The sequence below is a fragment of the Sciurus carolinensis genome, unplaced genomic scaffold (genome assembly GCF_902686445.1).
Source record: "Sciurus carolinensis unplaced genomic scaffold, mSciCar1.2, whole genome shotgun sequence".
In the NCBI taxonomy this organism is placed as follows: domain Eukaryota; kingdom Metazoa; phylum Chordata; class Mammalia; order Rodentia; family Sciuridae; genus Sciurus; species Sciurus carolinensis.
In genome coordinates, this window is record NW_025920156.1 from 447,938 (window position 1) to 469,426 (window position 21,489).

General features: G+C 52.7%; 1 non-coding gene across 1 annotated transcript; it reads right to left on the reverse strand.

Annotated features, from left to right (window-relative positions):
- Positions 1-2,259: 2,259 nt before the first annotated feature.
- On the reverse strand, positions 2,260-2,333 carry Trnae-cuc (transfer RNA glutamic acid (anticodon CUC)). Its single transcript has one exon. It is a non-coding gene; the product is annotated as a tRNA-Glu (tRNA).
- Positions 2,334-21,489: the final 19,156 nt, after the last annotated feature.

The window sequence follows — 21,489 nt, forward strand, 5'->3', positions numbered from 1 at the left end:
CAGCCAGAGCAGCTGTCCAATAGCTGTCAGGCACTGGGCTCCACCTCAGCACTGAGAGAAACACATGAACAGTGGAGGCCTCAGAAAAGTCAGTGGAAGGAGCCAGGTGCACAGTACACGCACTGGGCAAGACCACATGTGCAGCATCCAGAACAGCGCCTGCAGCCAGAGCAGGTCAGTGGCTTGGTGGGGTGGGCCAAGTGGGGGTCACCACACCAGTGTACCAAACGCCATCAAACTGCCACTTCAGGTAGGTGAAGCTGCTCTACTCATCTCACCTCCACATGGAGAAACAGCCCTGAGCTCAGACCATGCACTCTGCAAAACTCTCCCCTGTCCAGCGACACCCAAGCCTCAAGCCTGGCTGAACTGGCCCCATAGGCCAGCTGCCAAGGGCCCAGGATGCCCGCTGGGCCCTAGCCCTCCATGGCTGAACTCCCACCCCAGGGCTCTGCTCAAGGACAGCAGGGCAACAGGGCCTTCTGACCATGCCCAGTCACAACCCCATACTGAACCTCCTGTGCCCACTGAGCCCTGAGCCTCCAGCAGACAACAGTGGAGGGTGAAGGGGAGGATTCCCATGGGGCCCAACAGGGTGACCTGAGGTCGTTCTGCAGAGGACTGCGCACTCTGTGGGTGGCCACACTGGCACAGTTGAGCCGCAGGCATTTGCAGGAGTGCTGCCCAGGGCTGAACATGACCATTAGAAGTGGGATACTGCCTCCTGTACATCCGCACATTCCACAACTGTCCACCTCCAGACCATGCCTGTGTCCCCTGACCCACCGGTCACTCCTTACCTACTTTTCCACCTGGAGTGCAAGTATTCCTGTCTAACATGCCTCACTCAGCAGGGTGCCTGGCATGGTGCCCAGGGTCCTGCCACCCTGGTGCAGAGCACTTGTCACTCTTGCCCATGGCTGAACTGTGCTCCATGTCTGTCTACCAACAGAGGAAACTGAGTGCCATTCCCACCTCTCGGCCAGGATGAAGAAGGCTGCTGCCCAATTCCAGGTCTCTTGGGCCTCTGCCTAGAGCTGTCAGGTAATATAGAAACTCCATGTTTAACCCTGGGGACCTGCCAGGCTGTCTGCTAAGAGGCCACACGCCTGGCCAGGTTCCAGTGCTCACACAGCTGCCATGCGTGCAGTTGTGGGACTAGCCATCCTGGAATGAGGAGGTCCAGCCCATCTTTGCCTAACAGCTAGTGGTACTGGACAGTGGTTGGTCCTGCTGGCCTGCCTGTGTGTGGATGGGGTGGATCCCAGGACCTGGAGGGCTGATCAAGTTCTGCTGGAGCCGCACCCCAGCCATTTGGACGTTGTCCTTGGAGAAACAGATTCTAAGCTGACCTTTATTTCATATGAATGCACATACACACACAGGTGCTAGGGACTGGGCCACCTCCACAGTCCTTGCCACTGGGTCTTGCCCAGGCTGGCCAGGAACCTGCTGTCCTCCTACTTCTGTCTCCGAGTGGCAGGGACGGAGTGGAAGGCGTGCCCACCACACCTGGCTCCTCTGCCCAGGCTTCACGTGGGACACCTGGTTAGTAAAGGTTTCTAAGAGTCCTTCCTGTACTTCTTCTGTGTCTTCTCGTCTTTCTGTGGTAAAACATATTACTCTTATAATCAGGAGAAATAAAACCACTGCTGACTTTTGATCAGAAGTGTAAATGAGCCTGATAGCACATTTAATTTCTGTAGAGCTCCGCATGTGGCTAAAACAACTCTTCCATGTGCAATTCATTTCTAGAGTAAAATATCTGTTATATGAGGGTGATCTTTAGATAAGTTTTTATATTTTTTGAGATGCTCACATTTCTGTTAATTAAATGTCATCATAATTTGCACTGTTGGCTTTTTAAAAATAAAAGCCACTCATGTTCTATGATTGCAACAAGAGTTGAGCATTGTGTCTAGTGATCAAAGTGTGTTCTTGATAAGCAAAATAGATTCTGGTTTTAGAAAATATGAAAATATAATAGCTTTTGTATACAGGTTTTCTTTTGCTACAGTGAAAGTCAAGGATTTTTTTTTCTTCCTCTTATGGAGAAGTAAAAAGAATTGTCTCCCTCTAAGAGTAATTTTTTTATTATCATAGCAATAATTTACTATTATTATTAGGGGGGGAAATATGCCTTATATATGAGAACACATGATTTCTTCTTGGGAGTTCCTTTATAACTTTAGCATTTTCTTTCACTTGAGAAAATTCCTATATTTCAGATTATTTCATCTTGAGCTTCTTTTTTTTTTTTTGCAGTGCTGGGGATTGAACCCAGGGCCTTGTGCTTGAGAGGCAAGCACTCTACCAACTGAGCTATATCTCCAGCTCACTTTTTTGAGCTTTTGTGCAATGTAATATTTTATTGATCTGTCTTTGTATATTTTAATTTCATAATGCCTGTCTCCCACCTACCTGTCTGAATCAGCTATAGCAAATTTTGAATTTGTTGGTTAAAAAGTAGTTTTATATGTTTCCTCATGGGTTTGTGTTAGTTTTGCATTTTAATCTTCTATTTTGCTAAATTACTCTGAAAGGCAGGAATCCTGCCTTAGTGTATTATTTTTCTGTGGTTTAAGAACAGATCAAACTATTTTTGTTTATTTTGATGAACAAGGTATATTCCTTCTCTTTTAGAGGAAGAATTTTATTGTGTTACTAACTACTCTTTCTTTCAGTCAGATTTCCTTAAATCAGTCTGGTATACACAGGGCTACAACTTGGGGGTTGTTCTGAGCTACTGTTGTCAACTGCTGTTTTACACACTGTTATGTGTAAGGGCGTAAATATATTTATTATTTTTGCAAAATTCATTCTGTACAATTGCAGATCAAGGTTGCTTTCCTGTGATATATGGAATATTATGTTTTAAAGACCATCTTGGAATACAATTAGAGAACTTAGTATTTTCATGTACTAAGACCTGTTTTAAGTTTAATATTTTATCTTTGCAAAAGCTTTAATTAAAAATGTTATTTAAAAAAGTAAAAAAAAAAAAGAAATGGAAACGAGCAGGGTGAACTCAAAGCCCTCAGGGAAGCACAAGGACCAGCAGCAGTGGCCGCTGCTTCCCGGGGACTTGGCTGTCCTGTCACAGGGGACAGGAGCTTGGGAGCTGCAGCTCAGGGTAGCTACAGCAGAGGAAGCACGGGTGGAAGCCTCCCAGCAGGGTGGAGCCTGGAAGGCTGCACTCCTGGCAGGAAAGCCAGCTGGAGGGCCAGTGTACAAGACCAGTATGGGCACACCACAGGTAGAGGCCGGGAGGGTTCAAGCCAGCAGGCTAAGAGCCCAGCACCCATGAAGACTGGGAGGGGCTGGGGTAAAGTGTGTTAGGCAGGCACAAGCTGGCCTAGAGGGGTGTCCTGAGAGCCAGCCAGCCATGGGAGGGGCAGACAACACCCTCACCCAGGATCAGAGAGGTCAAGAAATAGCTGCAGGTCACACAGTTCACATGGGGGCAAGGACACTAACACAAGGGCCTGAGGCAATGGGTAGAGTGGAAGTAGCTGGCCTAGGTTCCCCCTGAACCCTAGGAGACAGTAGACCCCCTGGGAAGAAAGGCAGTGCTGTGGGAACCCCCTCCCCTTCACCTCCCCTTTGCCCCAGGACCTGCCAGAACCACCCTCTGGCTGCTGCTTTCCAGCTCAGGCTGGTCCTGCTCTGTCCCAGCCCCCTCCTGTGCCCACACCCGCCACCATGCAGGGCCCCAGCCCAATCCCAGCTCATGGCAGACACCAACGGCCAGAGCCTGCTTTCATGAGAACAAGGCTGAGGGGCAGGAGCCAGGACCCAGGGAGTGGGGGCTGGTGGGGAACCAGGGACCCAGGCTCAGGTGTCCCTGCCCAGCCTGCTGATGGTGACCACATTGAGGCCATGTGGAGCAGAGCCTGGGAGGGCTCTATGGTGCCTGCAAGTGGTCCAGGGCCTGTGCCTCCTGGAGAACCTGCTGGACTTCAGCAGGCACACCAGCGCACCTTACCCACCTGCCTTGTCCAGTGCCGACCATGTCCAGGCACTCCTCCCGCTCTCCCTGACACAGGCCCGAGCTCCTTGCCTTGTCTCTCCTGAGCTTGCCCACCTCTCCTGCCATCAGCCCTGTGCAGGGTCTTCCTCCTGCCTGCCCCTGGGTGCTTCTCTGACCACATGACATCATAAGCAGCTCCCTTTGCTCTAGCAACTCTGTCCTGCTGGCCCTGGGCTTCCAACTGCAGCCTCTCCCACCTGAGCCCCCAGGCACAGCTCCTGTCATCAATACTTCACTTAGACCTGGCCACCCGGTGTCACAGAACTTAGATGGGACAGAGCGCAACCCTGCTCTCACCCAGAGGCAGTGCACTGCCCTGCCTGATTCCCACCAGCCCTGTGGATCAGCTGAGCACCAAGCAGCTTGTGGTCCTGGACAGCCTGGCTTCTGAGAGGCCCGCCCAGCTGAGGTCTCACCCACAGCCCCCACCATGCCCACAAGATCCCCAGGCCTTGTCACACTGTTCCCTTCCCTCCCAGGTCCCCCACTCTCTCCCTCTGCACCCCCACCCCCGTGGGCTCCTTCATCTCTTGTCTCCCTGTCATAATTCATGTGCTTTCGGATGCCTCCAGTGAGCCTCTGCTAGCAGTTAGGAGGGCTGCAGCAGAAACTCTTGGGTCGGCATCTGACCTCAGGCCACACTGCAGCCAGTGGGCACCACTGGCCCTGACTGTGGGGCTTCAGACCTGTGTCACCCACCATGTAATGAGACCAAGCTCCTCGGGCTGGTGGACAGGAGAGCCAGGGACAAGGGTACATGACTCACACCACAACAGGAGGAACTCTTTTAGTTTGGAAAAATCTTTAGAAATTGGGGCATTTTATCCCCAAACCAATATTTCTGACTTTTCCTGGCAATCAGAAGACTGGAGCAGCAAGTGGTCTCGTCTGGTCATGGCCCTGGCACCCTGGTTGCTGGGCCACTCAGGCCCTGGGTGGAGCCCCGCAGCCTGGACACCTAGTGGCCCTTAGCATAAGGTGGGAGACTTACTTTGGTCATGTTTGACTTGAGCTCTGTCTCCAGCATGGTCTCCGGCCATGGTCTAGGTCACTGGGGAGCTGGGAATTCTTCTGGCACTCAGCACGCCTCAGGGACCACCACTTTCCTGATGCCTGTGCCTGGCCTCTGCCTCGAGGCTTCTGTGTGGAGAAGCCCCCACAGTCCCTCAGTGTGGCCAGGCCTGTGCGGTGTGTGCTCGGGTCTGTTTGCTGGCCCAGCACCTGGCTCCTGGCTGTGTCATCTGGACACCGTGTCCACTCATCTCTCATCAGTCAGGAGGGCAATTGCCCATGGCAGTGATGAGAGCTAGCTCCTGGCTCTGAGAGGAGGTGTGGTTCTCGTCCCAAAGCAGTGCTGGTCTGCCTGCTGTTCTCAGTTCTGTTTCTGAGTGTCTTGGGCGCTGCCTGGTGACCCCTGTGTGTGGCGTTCCTGCTGATTTTCCTCCTCCTTCCTCAGCTTCCTCCAGCCTGTGGCCTACCTGTGTTTTCTTCCCTGAGTTCTTGCACTTGGGTGATTGGTCTTTCTTCACAGAAGTGGCTGGACTCAGCATGTGCACCTGCAGACCCAGGAACTCAGGAGGCTGAGGCCCTGTCTCAGAATGAACAGATAAACCAGGGGTTGGCGCACCCTTTGCTCTGAGTGCCAAGGACGGCACGCGTCTGGGACCAGCGGGTTGCTGAGGGTCAGTCATGTTGCTTAGTGAGATGCTGGCCTGCCCTGCACCTCAGGAGATGTGGAGCCTACCCAGCCTCTCTTCTTGGCAGCCTAGAGGTTCACAGGGGCTGTTCCCCACTGCCTGCCCTACTCTTCACTCCTCTGGTGAACAGGGACCACTTACCTGCCTCCAGCAGCCCTGGCCTGGTTCCCTCCATCTTCCAGCCACACCCTGGCTCTCCCACCTGGCTCCCACAGCCCCCACGTTCTGGTGGCTGTGGATTCTATCTGTGACCTATTTTGCCTGGAAATCGAGCTCAGGGAAAAGCTTTTCTCATAGCATTCTTCTTGTTAATTCCAGAAGAGGTGGAGATCATTCTGACCTACTTGGTCCTGTCCCCAGGAAGACCACAGACAGACTAAGGGACAGAGGAGCAAGGTCACTGCCTCTCTTCTACTTCTCTCCAACTCTGACTTGTGGACTGTTTTTAGATGCCAGTGTATCTCAGGCTCTGTCTTCCTCTCCCTGTCTCTGAGGATTGCCTTCCAAGCTTTGGGAACAAGTCTCCCTCAGACGTCCGGCCAGCTGCAGCATGGCCTAGTGCTGGATCAGAGGGACGAAGATGAGGACAGCTGGGTGGACTGCTTGCCTAGGGAGGGTGGCCTCAGGTCTGGGGAAGGTGGAGTCATGCCCACCAAGGCATGGGTTCAGATGTCCCTTTAGTGAGTGATGTGGTCCCTCCTGGCCTGCGACCCCGGCCCTGCCTCCTGAGTGGCGTCCAGCTCTGCTGCTGCTACTATACATCTCCCCACCAGGATGCAGGCATGGTTCATCCCAGGCCTGGGCCTGCTGAGTAAAGTGAAACCCCAGGACCTCCTGGGGAGCCTGCTGGCCAACAGGACAGCTTTCACATGAGTTGCAGCCTCCAGTGTGTGGGCAGGGCTGGACAAGCAGTTCCTGAGCAGACAGGAACAGGCTCACTTCCTGAGCCTCCAGGGCAAGCTCCCTGCCCTCCAGCCAAGTGCCTGGGTGCACTGACCCCTGGTGCTGCCGGCTCATGCTGGCCTCTGTGAAGGGCCACAGCAGGGCACCTATGCTGCTCTCCCTGGAAGGCTCAGGTGTGTTTTGGGAGTCAAGGCTGCAGGTCACCACTCTGTGAGGGGCAGCAGGTCAGATTCTAGTCCCCTGACTGAATCACTGGCAGACCAGTCCCCATCCACTCCTCTCTGCCCAGGCTGCTGCGTTGGCCCACACCTGGGCTGCAGCACTGCCCAGGACCAGGTCAGCTGGTGAGAGCCACAGGCAGGGCTTTGACCTCAGCCTATTCAGACAAGGGCCTCGTGAGTTGGCCCTGCTTGGTGTGGAGGCAGGCTGGGCTGTGATGGTAGCCTGCCTGCCGTGGGGTCAGAGTCTGGAAGGCTCACCCCTTCTCAGTGCTGAGCAGCTGTCAGTCAACCTGAAAAACCAGGAGAAAGGTGCCCAGGCGCTGGCCTTTGCATTGGGGCCTCCAGCACTGGGTCTCCAGCTGGTCCTTGGTCTGTTTCTTCAGGTCAGCATGGCAGCTCGTCTTCCAGGAGCTCAGGCCAGAACCCTCAAAGTCCTTCCATCCCATGTCCAACTGCTCTGACCTGGGGGTCCTGAGCCTGGCCCTTCCCCCACTACCCCTCCTGCCATCTGGCCAGGCTGCCCCCTCCACCTCCACTGTCTTGTGGTTGGTGCCCAGGGCTCCTGCGCCTGTTGCCCAGGCTCCTAACAGATGGCCTGGAGGGTGGGCAGAGCCCATGCACTCCTGCTGTCCTTAGTGTTCTTTTCCAGCCTCCAGACACAGGCACTCGGAAGAGCCCTGGCCCACAAGAGGCAGCCCTGGCCAGCAGTCCAAGGTGGGGGATGCAGAGGTGCTTCACCCTGCTGACCTCGTGTCACATGAAGCCACTCAGCAGCACTCAGTCCCCACCACCCACCATCCCACTGCTGGCCACCCCCAAGCCTCTCAGCCCTGTGGTGCTGGCTTACCAGGCAGAGCTGGGGAAGACCCTGAGCCCTACAGCCCTGCTCTCCATCTCCAGGTCCCTGACCCCATGCAGGAGCTGCTGTCCGCCCTGGCCCCCTGGCTCTTCTAGTTTGTGTGTCTGTGGTCACTCGTGAAGTTCTGACCACGTGGTGCTGCTGGTGCCAGTGGTGCCCGTCTGAGGTGTGCTCTGATGGCGTGTGCCTCTCCACAGGAAGCCCAGCAAGGTGCACAGGAGGAGGCTGCTGACTGCTGTCCTTCTGTCCTCAAAGCCTCCCAAGATGAACCCAGTGGTGGAGCTGCTGTCCTGGATGCTGGGCACCTGGCCGTCTGACCCTCTGGCAGCTGGGACCTACCCAACCTTGCAGCCCTTCCAGTACCTGGAAGAGGTGCGCATCTCCCATGTGGGCCAGACCATGCTCAACTTCTCATAATCCCCCACATTGGGCTTCCAGTTCTAGGCTGATCCAGAACAGAGAGGGTCCAGCAGGAACCTGCAGGCCATCTGAGGCAGGAGTGGTGGCATGATCTTTCTGAGTCCATTATGTGTGTGAAGGTGTTAGGCAGACCCCAGGGTCGTCAATGTGAACCAAGCATGGAGCAAGTGCATGCTTGTTTTCATCTGATCTCAAGCTGAATTCCCATGTGGAAGTTAGTCACCCCAGTGTCACTGAGAACAAGGGGTGTGGCTTTCCTCCTGATTTGCCCTGAGCTGGTTGTGAATCGAGGATTCTGTTAGAATTGTGGTTCTCAGAGTCTTTGCCACAGTGAGGTCCTCAGCTGGGTCCCACGGCATGCTCACTAGGAGAGCCCTGCTGTTCTGGAGGAGGCAGAGGCTCCCAGGCCTCTGGAATGAGAGGGCCCTGTGCTCCTCCGGCCTCTGCTGTGTGATGGAGGCAGCGAGTCAGCCTGGGGCACAGGAACAGATCTGTTCCAGGCTGTACAGTGTTGGACTAGGATATGTGCACAGACTGCCGGTTGCACAACTTAATCTGGAATACTCCATAGGCTAAGCATTTCTGAGCCCTGACATGATGCTATTTTAAGTTTCAAATTTTAGAAGATCCACTTGTATTTATAACACCTCCAGTCTCGGAGAGATTTAGAAGATCTTATTTAAAAACACTGTTTCACAACCAGCTCAGGGATCCTTCTACTACAGCCTCCCAGGCTGCTGGACACAGGCACCAGTGCTGTGCCCAAGTGTGGTGTTCTTGACTGAGCAGACAAGGGCATGTGACCCTAAGGAGTGTTTGAGTCAGCTTTGCTTCACTGTGACCAGAAGACCTGAGGGCAGCTGAGAGGAGGCAAAGTCTGTTGGGCTCAAGTCCCTGACTTCTCAGTCCACAGAGGGCCTTCTCCATTGCTCTGGACCCGAGGTGAGGCAGCGTGTCATGGGGAAGGCTTCCGTAGAGGGAGCTCATGGTGGGGTCAGGAAACAGAGAAGGGCAGGGAGCACAGGGAAGATGTACCCCCAGGGCAGCCATGCCCATCTGCTCATAGTCCCCATAGCAGTGGTGGACTGACAAGGGGCCAGCTGTCAGTCCAACCCATAGCAGTGGGATTCTGGGTGGTAGAGATGATGCAGAACAGTGTCGTCAGCCCCTTTGAACTGTGGCCTGTGTCAGAGGATCAGAAAGTCCATCTTGTAACTGGCATGGGAGAGTAGCGGAGTGGGGTCTGGTGCCAGCACAGGTGGGCACGTGTGTGCCCTGGACTCCACCGTTTGAGTCCTGTGCACAGGTGCCCCAGGTCAGCCACCGCCGGTGGTGCCCGACCTGTCCGAAGTTCGCCGTGAGAGCTGTAGACAGGCCGCAGACAGTGTGGTGTCCTGAGCCATGCAGGGAAAGGGCTTCGATCTGGGTGCTCACTCAGAGGAGTTGTGTCTCTTTTCCTGCATCTGCCGCAGGGTGCGTGCCGGCCAGGGACCCGTGCCTGCTCTGTCTCCACCACACAAACCAGCTGGACTTGGGCTCAACAGAAGGAGGTCCGTCCAGTGGGTGGAAGGTGGGGAACAACAAGCCTGGGGACAGTGATAGCCAGCCAGAATCCCAGGGCCTGGAGGGGCAGACAGCAGGACATAAGGCCACTTGTGTGTCAGGCTGCCACTGGGCGCCTTTGCACCTGGGCATGGGCACTGGTGAGACCGGTGCCTGCCCAAGGTCTCAACTTCCTGCAAGTTCAACTCCTTCCACCCGGACACGCACAGATCCCTGCACAGACAGTGTGGCTTCATCTCCCTTAAGCCTGACACCAACAAGGTGGCCTTTGTCAGCATCCAGAACACAGGTACTGCCCACACCCAGCGGAGCAGGGGCAAGGGCCTCTCAGACAACCTTCCAGGTGTGCTTGCTTGGGGACTATGGATGCGTGGTATGCGTGTGGGCTGCGACCACCTCCTGAGGAGCAGGACTCCTGAGGAGGACAGTCTGGTGGCAAGGGCCTTTTTTGGAAGTCTGGCTTGCCCCAGTTTGAGGTCCTTCTGAAATCGTTCATCAGCCACCATTACCACCCTCATTACTTCAGTCACTTAGACTGCCAGGTCATGGTGCATGCCTGTAATCCTCAGGACTCTGGAGGCTAAGGCAGAAGGATCCAAAGTTCGAGGCCAGCCTCAGCAACTTAGTGAGGCCCTAAGCCCTGGTGGCCAGTCTCCAGTACTGAAAAAGAAATTACTCTCAAAAAACTTGCATGACCTTGATCTTGCCCACTTGCCCAAAAACTGCTCCCTTCCTGGATGTTCAGGAGGCACCCAGCATAGAGTGGAGCTGTTCAGGCCCTGGTGGGCATGGCAGTGGGTGGAAGTCAGTGGGTATGTCCACCCCACAGTGCTCCAGCGGGGGCTTCTGGTAGGAGGGCTGGGTCCAGGGCACTTCTGCAGAGGCCAGCCCCCCAGAGTACCCATCCTGTACTGTAACACACTCAAAATACAGAAGACTATGTGCTGGCAAGAAGGGCCTTGTGCTGGAAGTCTCAGAGTCCAGCCTCCTGTTGGGAGAGGAAGACTCAGAGGCCAGCCTCCTGTGGGGAGGAAGCTGCTCTCTGGAACCAGAATGGGATGCTACAGCTGAGCTCCACCCCTCACAGGTGTTTTGGAGGTGGAGAAGGGTGAGGTGAATGAGCAGGAACTGTGTATCGTGTCCCACTCCATCGCCAGGATCTCCTTCACCAAGTAGCCCCATGTGGAGCAGGTGAGCCCGGCCCTCCCCAAGATAGCTGTGGTGTGTGTGCGATGGCCAGCAGGGCCTCTGCAGGTGTCTGTGTCTCCTCCCCCGAGCCCATCTCCCGGGCCTCCTGGCTCCTCCATGGCTGATGGGCTGCTTCCCTCTCATGAACACCCTCGTGCTTGTGTCACAGGTTGGCTCACTCCTGTGTGTGCTGCCGCCACCCCAGTCCCTGGCCTCACTCTGGTGCTTTGAGTCTGATGGCAGCAGATGGTCTCTCATTCACATTTGAATTCAGCCTTTGGTGGAGGGACTCACACTTGCTGGGGTTGTGGGTTCTGCTGCTGGTGTGGGTGGACATGTGGTCTACTGCAGCTGTCCACCTGTGGTCTGCTTTCCGGCCTGGCTGGTGGTGGGAGCTTCTCTGTAGCCACCTTTCTCGCCAGGTTTCCTTTCTCTCCATGGTTTGGGTTCTTGCTCCGTGTTTCCTGTGCTCCCACGGCTTCTTTTACAGTCAGACCCCTGACTTCTCAGACGGATGCACTTGGTGACCACTACAGTCCTGGCTCTCTAGGGGGTGAGCAGGGTCCCTCACAGATGCTGCCACAGGGCATGCAGCCTGTCCCCATGACACCCAGTGCAGGTTCTGGGGCTCTTGTGCCCTTGGTGTCTGCAGGAGGGTCCCAAGCACCTCTGTCCACAGGTTCTTTTTATTGAGCATTTCCCTGTCTGGATGGGCTTCTGAATAAGACTTGAGGTTCCAAACGTTTACATGGAGGCAAAATCGAATGTGTGAATTAGCCTGGAAGCACCGGCTGGCAGGGCTGGCGGGGCTGGTGGCTGTGTGGCCAGGGTGCTTAGAGCTCTCGACGCCTGGTACTGGATGAGCACTCTGCTGCTGGGCACCCTCCCAGCCTGCAGGCCTTGTGGGGGGTTGGCTTCCAGAGACTTTTTGCAGCCTCTCTTGGAGGACTGCTTCTCCACTTGAAGCAGCCCGTGCAGGAACTGGGCATGTTCGACAGGGTGGGCCCAGTGGGCCGGGGAGGTCCTCCTGTGCTGGTCCCATCAGGTGGCATCTTCAGTCCCCAACTGCATTCCTCCTAGTCCAGGTAGAGCACTCTCAGTGGCTCTGCTTTCACAGGGCAGGTCCCTGTCACTGGTCAGGCCTCATAGTTGTGGGAGCAGGGCCTGCGGCCTGGCTGCTGCTGGTGCTGGGCGGCCTTTGTGGGTCCTGCGTGCCTGTCTTGCTCCCTCTGCCCGGCTCTCCTCAGCCACCTGCCCCACTACCTGGTTGGTCGGCCTCTTTCTCCTCCTCACACTTGCCAGTGGCCATCTGTTCTTCCAGGGTTTCATTTGGATTTTGTTCATTTTATCTGGAGAACTAGCTTTGGGTTTTATCAATTAAAAAAATGCTCCTCTTTTGCCAGGGGGAGGAGGCAGTGGACCGGAGTTGGGGCCTGGGGTGTAGCCTAAGAAGCCAGCACCCAGGCCTGGGTCCTCTGCTGCCACATCTATTTCCTACCCCAGCACTCTGCTGACCCAACTGACCACAGGTGGGAAGCAGGCCTGGGTCTTCCCCTTGAATCACTGTGGAAACACATCATGCTGGGGTCGGGGTCCAGGATGTGGGAGGTGAGGGACTGGTGCTTGGTGAGCAGCTCTCTGCCCTGCCAAGTGCTGCTGGGCAGAAGGTCGTGACCCTGCCATGACCATGTGTTTGGAATTTTTTTTGAGGGGGGGTACCAGGGATTGATCCCAGGGTCATTTGACCACTGAGCCACATCCCCAGCCCTAGTTTGTGTTTTATTTAGAGACAGGGTCTCACTGAGTTGCTTAGCACCTCAATTTTGCTGAGGCTGGCTTTGAACTCCTGATCCTCCTGCCTCAGCCTCCCAAGCCACTGGGATTACAGGCATGTGCCACTGTGCCCAGCCTGGAATTTCTTCATAGTGAAGGTGCTGTGGGTGCATGACCTTGCTGAGCATGAGCTCTGCTGCAGCCTGAAGACTTCAGCCTGGTCACATTGTCCCCACGCTGTCCTGTTCTACACCTTGACCTTTGGTGGGAGTCACAGGCTTGGCGGGTGCCGCCATCCCACCACATTCCTGCAGCTTGGGTTGGTTCAGTGGTGGGGACGTCTGTGTTCACAGTGTGTCTGTTGCTCCTGGTGAATGTTCCTTTGGTGAGTCTCACACAGTCTCACACTCCTCTTCTGGAGGAGAAGTTTGTGCTCCCTCAACCCCAGGCCTGAGCGCACCTGCTTTCCTGGGTTGCCTTTGCTGCAGCCAGAGGTGGCTCCTTTCTCACACATCTCCTTGGTGTTCAAAAGGGCCCTTTCATCTGCTTTGTTATGTGCTTTTCCCATGTCCAGCCCCACTCTCTTGCCAGTTACCTAAGCCCATTTCCATACCTCAGAAATGAGATGCCTGCCATCTCAGTGTGAGAGCCACCTCTCCAGACTGTTTTCTCTGTTTTGGTCCTTTTGTCTTGCTCTCCAGAAAACTTCCTCACCACCATCTCCACAATGTGGTGGAATTTTGAGCTGTAATGGAGGGCTCATTTCCATGGATGATCTCCCTCTCCCTCTCCCACCTGCCCTTTTAAACATGATGCTCTGGTTTCATCCACGGGTACAGCAGCTTCTCCTGCCTCTCTGAGAGTATTTGTTTTAGTTTTTGTTTTTGAGATGGGGTCTCACCTTGCTGCCCCAGCTGATCCTGAACTCTTGCCAGGGCTCTTCTCCTGCCCCTGCCTGCTGAATAGCTGGAGCTGCAGGTGCTTCCTGCACACAGCTTCTCACTGAGTTACTTGTGACGGGTTTAGTTTTCTTCTTTCTCCATTCCTTTTTTCCTTCCAAGTTGCTTTCTAATATTTTTCTGTTTTGATTTTGCATTTCTTCTATGAGGTTTCTTTAGATGCATGATGTGCTGGGGGTCCCACCACCGCCCCCAGCCAGGTTCATGAGGACAACTGATCACAGAGTGGTACTGACAGCTGAGACCCCCACAGAAGAGACACAGGGAAGGCAGGAAAGGGACAGGGGCAGGTGGGTCTGGAGGAAACAGGCTCCTATACCCCAGGCAGAAGGCACCCCAGGGTCCACTAGAGAGGCAGGTGTGCAGTGCTGCAGGCTGCTGACCCAGGGTGCACCCTCCTGGTGTGTGCCATGCAGACCCCAGGGAAGAGAGGTTTCTGTGGGGACCCCAAAGAAGGAGACTGTCCTGCTGCAGGAAACTGGCTCAACTGCCAGGTTCAGGGCTGGGCATCTCGCCTGGTGGCCCTGTGCTCTGGGCCTAGCTGAGGGCCGGGCTGCTGGTCTGAGACACCAAAGCCCTGCTCCATGAAGATGGGACAGGGTCTGCAGAATATCCACTTCTTCTATGTCCCCTTTAATTTTTATTTTCCATGCATCTGCTACTCAGCCTGTGGACATGTTTTTTACAGTTTTTAAAGGTATGATTCACGTACTATAGCAGCAATTAGTTCCTTAAAGTGTGCAATTATGTGACTTTTAGTGTAACCACAGTCAAATTTAGAGCATATTCACATCCCAAAAGAAACCTGGTGCCCCCAACTGTCCCCCCAGGTCCCCACCCTCCCCGGACCTCAACAGACACTCATCTATATCTCCAAACTGACCAGTTCTGGACACTTCCAAAGTTGGGACCATTTTCTTGTGTCTGGCTTCTCTCCATTGAACCTGATGTCCTCAAGGTGTGTACAGGGGAGGGTTCTTTCTGTTTATCCACCCAGCACCAACAGGCAGGCTGGGGTCATGCTGCCCTGTGGTCAGGAATAGTGCCTAAGGCCCAAACTGTACCTAGAGTGTGTTCTCTGCTGCCACCTGGGTCCAGCATGTTGGGCGGGCTGCCTCCCTTTGTCCTCTGCAGATCCTTCAGAGCCCAGGCTACTGGATGCTGCCCATTGTGCACTGCTCCCCAGGCCTGGCCATGCCCATCTTGTCTGTTCCATCTGCTGTCCATCCACTTGTGCTGCAGCCCACCACACCTGGCAGCTGGACAAAGCAGGGCTGCCCACTGTCCCCTGAGGTTCAGAGAGGACCCAGGACCCAGAGCCACCTTTCCTAGTGTCCAGCAGGAGCTCTTACAGTCAGAAACTGCCCTCAGCCAGTTATATGCAGCACAAGTAGCTCTGCAGGTAGAGAAACAGATGTTCAGTTCACATGCTTCCGGGTGCAGTCCTGCCCTTGTGATTCTGCATGGGTGCCCTGCTGAAGCCATCTTCCTGATCCTCGCACTCTGCCTCCTGAAGCCTCACAGTTGCATCTGAAACCTCTCTGAGTCCTCTGCCTGCTGTACAGAGGGGCTTGCCTGCCTTCCCAGGGTGTCCCGCTGCCCACATCTGCAAGGAGGCACCACCTGCCACCTTCTATCTATCACTGGGCCTCTTCATATGTCCCATTTCCTTGGTGGAACATGTTTTGGCTGTTTGAGAATCCTTACTGTAGTGGTCAGTTTGCATATGATCCTCCCACCCCCCACCCCAGTGTGTGGTGTGATACATGCATGTGGATAGACAGAATGAGACCCTTGCAGGAAGTCTCTGCTCCTCAGGTACCCACAGGGTCCCCTGGGGCACATCCCTGAGCTGGAGGGCTGGCAAGTGGGCAGACAATACCCACCTGTGTGTGTCTGCCCTTTCCCCTAGTGGGACCCTAGAGGCGGGGGTGGGGCCAGGGACGTGGCTATGACTACGAGGTCGGGACCTGGGAGTGGGATCAAGAACTGGGGGCATGGCCTGTTGGTTGGTTGCTCCTCTGCAGTGCTTTCTGGGCACTGTCTGGGCACCTCTGGAGGCTGGGTATTGGGGAGCAGACAGGTTCTGGGTGCTGGTACTGCTGCCCAAATTTTTGGTTTGTTTTCTTTCCTTGTGTGTATACTGGGGATTGAACCCAGGGGTGTTTAACCACTAAGCCACACTAAGCTCCAGCCCTTTCTACTTTTTATTTAGTGACAGGGTTTTGCTAAGTTGCTGGCCTCAAACTGGTGATCCTCCTGCCTCAACCTCCTGAGCTGCTGGGATCACAGGTGTGGCCACTGCACCCTGCTCGTGATCTCCCACACAGACCCACCCCTAGCACTCTCTGTCTCCTGTGAGGGTCTCATTCTGTCTCTCCACCTGCACGCATCACACTGCACTTTGAGACATGTGGGGCTTGCCACCCTCCTGGGCTCAAGGCTCATCTGCCATCCTGTGGGTGAGTGCTTGCTGCCCTCAGGGTCTGCTGGGTCTGTGCTCCAGTCCTGGGCCCACCCTCCCTTCTTAAGTGGTGCTTTTTGAAGAACAGAACACCTAGCTCTGTTATCAGTTCCTTGTTTTGTAGTTAGTGTTTTCTGTGTCCCATCAAATTTTTTACTTAAGCCAAACCGGAGAGAATTCATCTCATGTTCCTCAAGAGGCTTCTCGGCCTTTCCTTTGGCTTGAGGTTGTGGTGTGGGGCCAAATGGTCCTTGAAGTATGCAGTAGTGGCCATGTACCCCCACCACACTCCCTGGCTCCAGCACTGGTTCTCGAAGACTCCCTTCCACTTGAGGGTTGTGAATCCATGGGTGGGGCTCAGGCCTCCAGACTCCACCTTTCTCCCAACCTCACACTTTGTGGATGCTGTGCTTTGTATTAAGTTAGCTGATACTCATTGTCTAGCATTTTTCCACAATTTTTCTGGCTCTTCTGGGATCCATGTAGAACCTGCTTGTCAGTTTCTAGAAAAGCATTTGTTGGGATCACTTGAATTTCTAGGTGAATTTGTAAGGAGCCACCATCTTTTTGACCAAGTCCTCAGGTGCAGTCCATGGTCAGCTTCTTCATACTGTGAACATGTGGATGCCTATGCCTCTGAGCAGCAGAAGGGGCAGCTGTGACCTCGAGCAGCATGGGGCTGTCACCCCACAGGGAGAAGAGGAAGTCATCCGATCCATCGTGAGGCTGGACTGACGGGTCTAGGTCTCTCCTGACCAGTTTCATGGCCATTTGTGAGTTTTTCTTTTTTTTTTTTTAGCATGGTCATGTAATTAATTGTAATTACAGCTGACACTGACATGGCCTGTGGCTCTGTCCTGAGGGCCTGTGTACATACCACTCCTCTCCCAGCCTCCTGCTAGATGGGAGCTACTGGAATTCCCATTTTACAGAAGGAGAAGCTGAGACACAGACCGGAAGAGAAACTCACTCAAGCAGAGGCAGAACCGGGACTCCAGACCATGGGGTCTGACTCCAGAGTCCATGCTTGATCCACTAAACTCTCCCCTGTTCCACTTCCAGGCCAGGTGATGCCACAGAAGACAGCCATTGGGCAGTGGGTGTCACTGATGCCACTGGGAGACAATTATCCATGGGTCTTTCAAACATCTGCACATCTCAGAAGCAGGATTGTGGATGCTTTGGCTCCAGCCATCTTTTCAAAAATGTTTGTAGAGCAAACAGCACTGGAGGGTAGCGAGAGGGTCTTCCTGTGGAGCAGAGTGAAGGTGTGTTTGCTGTCCATGGAATAAAGACAGTGTCCCTCTCTCATAGAGGTAGGGAAGGTTGGCCTGTGACCACTGTAAAAATTGGAATTTCTAAGCTGTAAGCTTATTGGCTGTGGAATAAACTCCATGTGAGGCTTGGGAGGTACCAGCTCAAACACAAAACTCACACTGCTTTTTGTGCCTCAGTAATAAAATCCCCTTTTCTCTGACCCTGGTGTCTCTTGTTTTCTGCAAGCATCCATGAAATTGTAGTGTTGAAACTGTCGGCTTGTACAAGCATTTTCCACTACTGTAACAAAATACCCAAGGCTGGGTAACTTTATAAGGAAAGGAGGTTTGTTTAGCTCACAGTGCTGGAATTAAAAGATCATGGTGCTGGCATTGACTCAGCTCTGGTGAGGACTTCCTGGTGGATGATGTCACAATGGTAGGTAGGGGCCCATGCAAGAACAAGAGGTCACAGCACCAGGCAGAAAGCAGCAGGTGATTTAGGGCTCAGGCTCATTCTTAAAACAACCTCCTCTTGAGAAAACTAACTCAGGGTTCCAGGAGAGCTACCTTAGTCCCCAGCGACCTAATGACCTCCCACCAAGGCCCAGCTCCCAACAGGCCCCCACCTCTCATGTCACCACCCTGGGGACATGAGCCCTGGGGAGACAAAACGCATCCAAACCACAGCACAGACCTTTCACAGTTATGTGGGATACCAGCTGTCACTATTGGGACACTGGATTTGGTCTGGTTTGGTCCCACCTCTGCTGCTATGCTTTGAATACAGAGTGGGGCAGTAAGGGTTAAGAGTGTCTAGGTTGAAAGATCAGCCTCAGCCTGGTGCGGAGGTGCATGCCTGTCCTCCCAGCTACTCCAGAGGCTGAGGCAGGAGGACCACATGTTCAAGGCCAGCCTCTGCACCTTAGTGAAACTCTGTCTCCAAAGAAAATAAAACAGGCTGGGGAGATGGCTCAGTGGTAGGGCAGAACTGGATTCTACCCCCAGTCAGTACTGCAAAAAATAGAAAGGCTGGCTGGCCTCAGAGCATGGCATGCTGCACCTCGCTGCCCAGGTCATTCGTGGTGCCTGTCCTGAGTGTGGAGCAGCTTTTCTGTTCTCTCTCCACCCGGTGCTGGTAGCAGCCCATCTCGTCATAAACTGAAATGTCTCCAGACAGGGCCAATGTCCCCTGGAGGGTGGCTAAAGCATCCCTCTTGTGTGGGTTGGGACATCAGCACACAGGACCTCCTAGGACTTTAGGAGTGAATGACAAAAAGCAAGTGGCCTGGACGGCCATGGTCAGCCTCCTTTACAATAGCTCACAGGGAGGCTTCCGAGACCCTGTGGGAGGACAAATGGACCAATGCAGTGTGGTCCTTCGGCACAGGAGACCATCACCCAGCCCTCAAAGGCGGGAATCACTGACACCGCTACCAGGCGGTGAACCCTGCAGACAGACATGGGGGTAAGAAGCGTGACACCACAGGACAACGCTGTGCCTCCACTGGCACCAGGTCACCAACATAGGCACATCCGAGGAACAGAAGTGACAGCCGGCTAAGGGCAGAGGGCAAAGGGCGGCTTGCTTTTTAATGGAAGAAATGTTCAGTTTCGCAGGATGAAGAGATCTCGGGAGAGAGCTGATGCCAATGGTTCACAGCCAGGAGAATGTTGTGAAGTATAGACTTCAAAATGATTAAAATGGTAAATCACAATTTATAATGTTAAACAATAGCAAAAAAAAAACAACTGGAAGCATTGGTTGAGCACATACTACATGCTAGGCCAGAGCAAGTGTTTTAGGAGCACTGACTCAGGGTCACAAACGTCCGCTGTTCCCTCACCACCTCCCACTTTAGTCCATGTCTTCTGGTTTCTCCCAAACAAGGGAGGTGGTCCCAAAAAGCAGCGTGAGGGAGTAGGAAAAGCAGGTAGGGAGGGAGACACATTCATGAACAGGCAACTGGCACTTGGCTTCCTTTGGAATCTTCTGAGCAACTGAGTAGAAGGTTTCCTCAAAGTCATGGAAGGGTTCAGGAGACTGGAGGGAATTGCCCACCAATTCTTGACCTTCAGTGGTTGACAGCTGTATCCTAATCTTTTTTTTGTTACTGTAACAGAATACCTGGATGCTTTATAAAGGAAAAAAGGTGTACTTTGTCTCTTGGTTCTGAGGCTGGGAAGTCCAAGAGTATGTAGTCAGTTTTCCATCACTATAACAAAATATCTGAGATACTGGACTTTATAAAGAGAAAAGGTTATTTTGGTACAGTTTAGGAGGTTCCAGTACATGATCCATTGATCCCATTGTTTGGGGACATGGTAGCAGCATGTGGCAGAGCAAAATCACTCACCGCATCAGCCAGGAAGAAAAAGGTGGAAGAAGCAGGGGCAGAGTCCCTCAGTTCCTCTTGAGGCATTCCCTGTGACCTGAGGACCTCCTACCAGACTCAGCCTCCTTAAGGTTCATCTGCCTTCTAGTGTCTCCGCCCTGAGGAGGACCAGTGTCTGCTCAGGCCGTATCTGTCTGCCAAAGCGTCTGTCACTCACTTGATTTCTTTTCTTTAAATATATCATTTTTGGAAAGATGTAAAATGGGGCTAGGGGTGTATCTCAGGGGCAGAGCACCTGCCTGTTTCCTCAAGACCCTGGGTTCCATCCCAAACCTGCAAAAACAGACAGAAGCAAAACGTTGAGCAGCTTTTCTGTCCCATCCTACATTCAGGCATGTGTTTTACTTTCTTTTTTTTTAATTTATGCATTTTTTTAATTTTTTTATATTTATTGTAAACAAATGGAATACATGTTGCTTCTGTTTGTATATGAAGTAAAGGCATACCATTTGTGTAATCATACATCTACATAGGGTAATGATGTTGATGCATTCTGTTATTTTTTTCTTCCCCCCACCCCTCTATACAGTCCCTCCTTCCTCCATTCTTCCCCACTCCCATCCCCAATTATGTGTCATCATTGCTTATCAGCCAGATCATTTGTCCTTTGGTTTTTTGAGATTGGCTTATCTCACTTAGCATGATTTTCTCCAATTTCATTCATTTGCCTGCAAATGCCATAATTTTATCATTCTTTATGGCTGAGTAATATTCCATTGTATATATATACCACAGTTTCTTTATTCATTCATCAATTGAAGGACATCTAGGTTAGTTCCACAATCTGGCTAATGTGAATTGAGCAGCTATGAACATTTATGTGGCTGTATCTCTGTAGTATGCTGATTTTAAGTCCTTTGGGTATAGGCCAAAGAGTGGGATAGCTGGGTCAAATGGTGTTTCCATGCCAAGCTTTCTGAGGAATCTCCACACTGCTTTCCAGAGTGGTTGCACTAATTTGCAACCCCACCAGCAATGTATGAGTGTACCTTTTACCCATATCCTCACCAACACTTATTGTTGCTTATATTCTTAATAATCACCATTCTAATTGGGGTGAGATGGAATCTTATGGTAGTTTTGATTTTCTTTTCTCTTATTACTAGAGATGTTGAACATTTTTTTCATATATCTGTTGATTGCTTGTAGATCTTCTTCTGTGAAGTGTCTGTTCATTTCCCATTTGTTGATTGGATTATTTGTATTCTTGGTGTCAAGTCTTTGAGTTCTTTATATATTCTGGAAATTAGTGCTTTATCTGAAGTATGAGTGGCAAAGATTTTCTCCCACTCCGTAGGTTCTCTCTTTGCATTGCTGATAGTTTCCTTTGCTGAGAGAAAGCTTTTTAGTTGGACTCTATCCCAGGTATTGATTCTTGCTTTTATTTCTTGTGTTATGGGAGTCCTGTTAAGGAAGTCTGATCCTAAGCTGGCATGTTGAAGATTTGGACCTACTTTTTCTTCTATAAGATAAAGGATCTCTGGTCTCATTCTGAGGTTCTTGATCCATTTTGAGTTGAATTTTGTGCAGGGTGAGAGATAGGGGTTAAGTGTCATTCTGCTGCATATGCATTTCCAGTTTTCCCAGCACCATTTGTTGAAGAGGCTATCTTTTCTCGATTGCATGTTTTTGGCACCTTTGTCTAGTATGATAAAATAAATAAATTGTATTTATTTGTGTTTGTGTCCATGTCCTCTATTCTGTACCATTAATCTACCTGTCTATTTTAGTACCAATACCATGCCATTTTTGTTACTGTT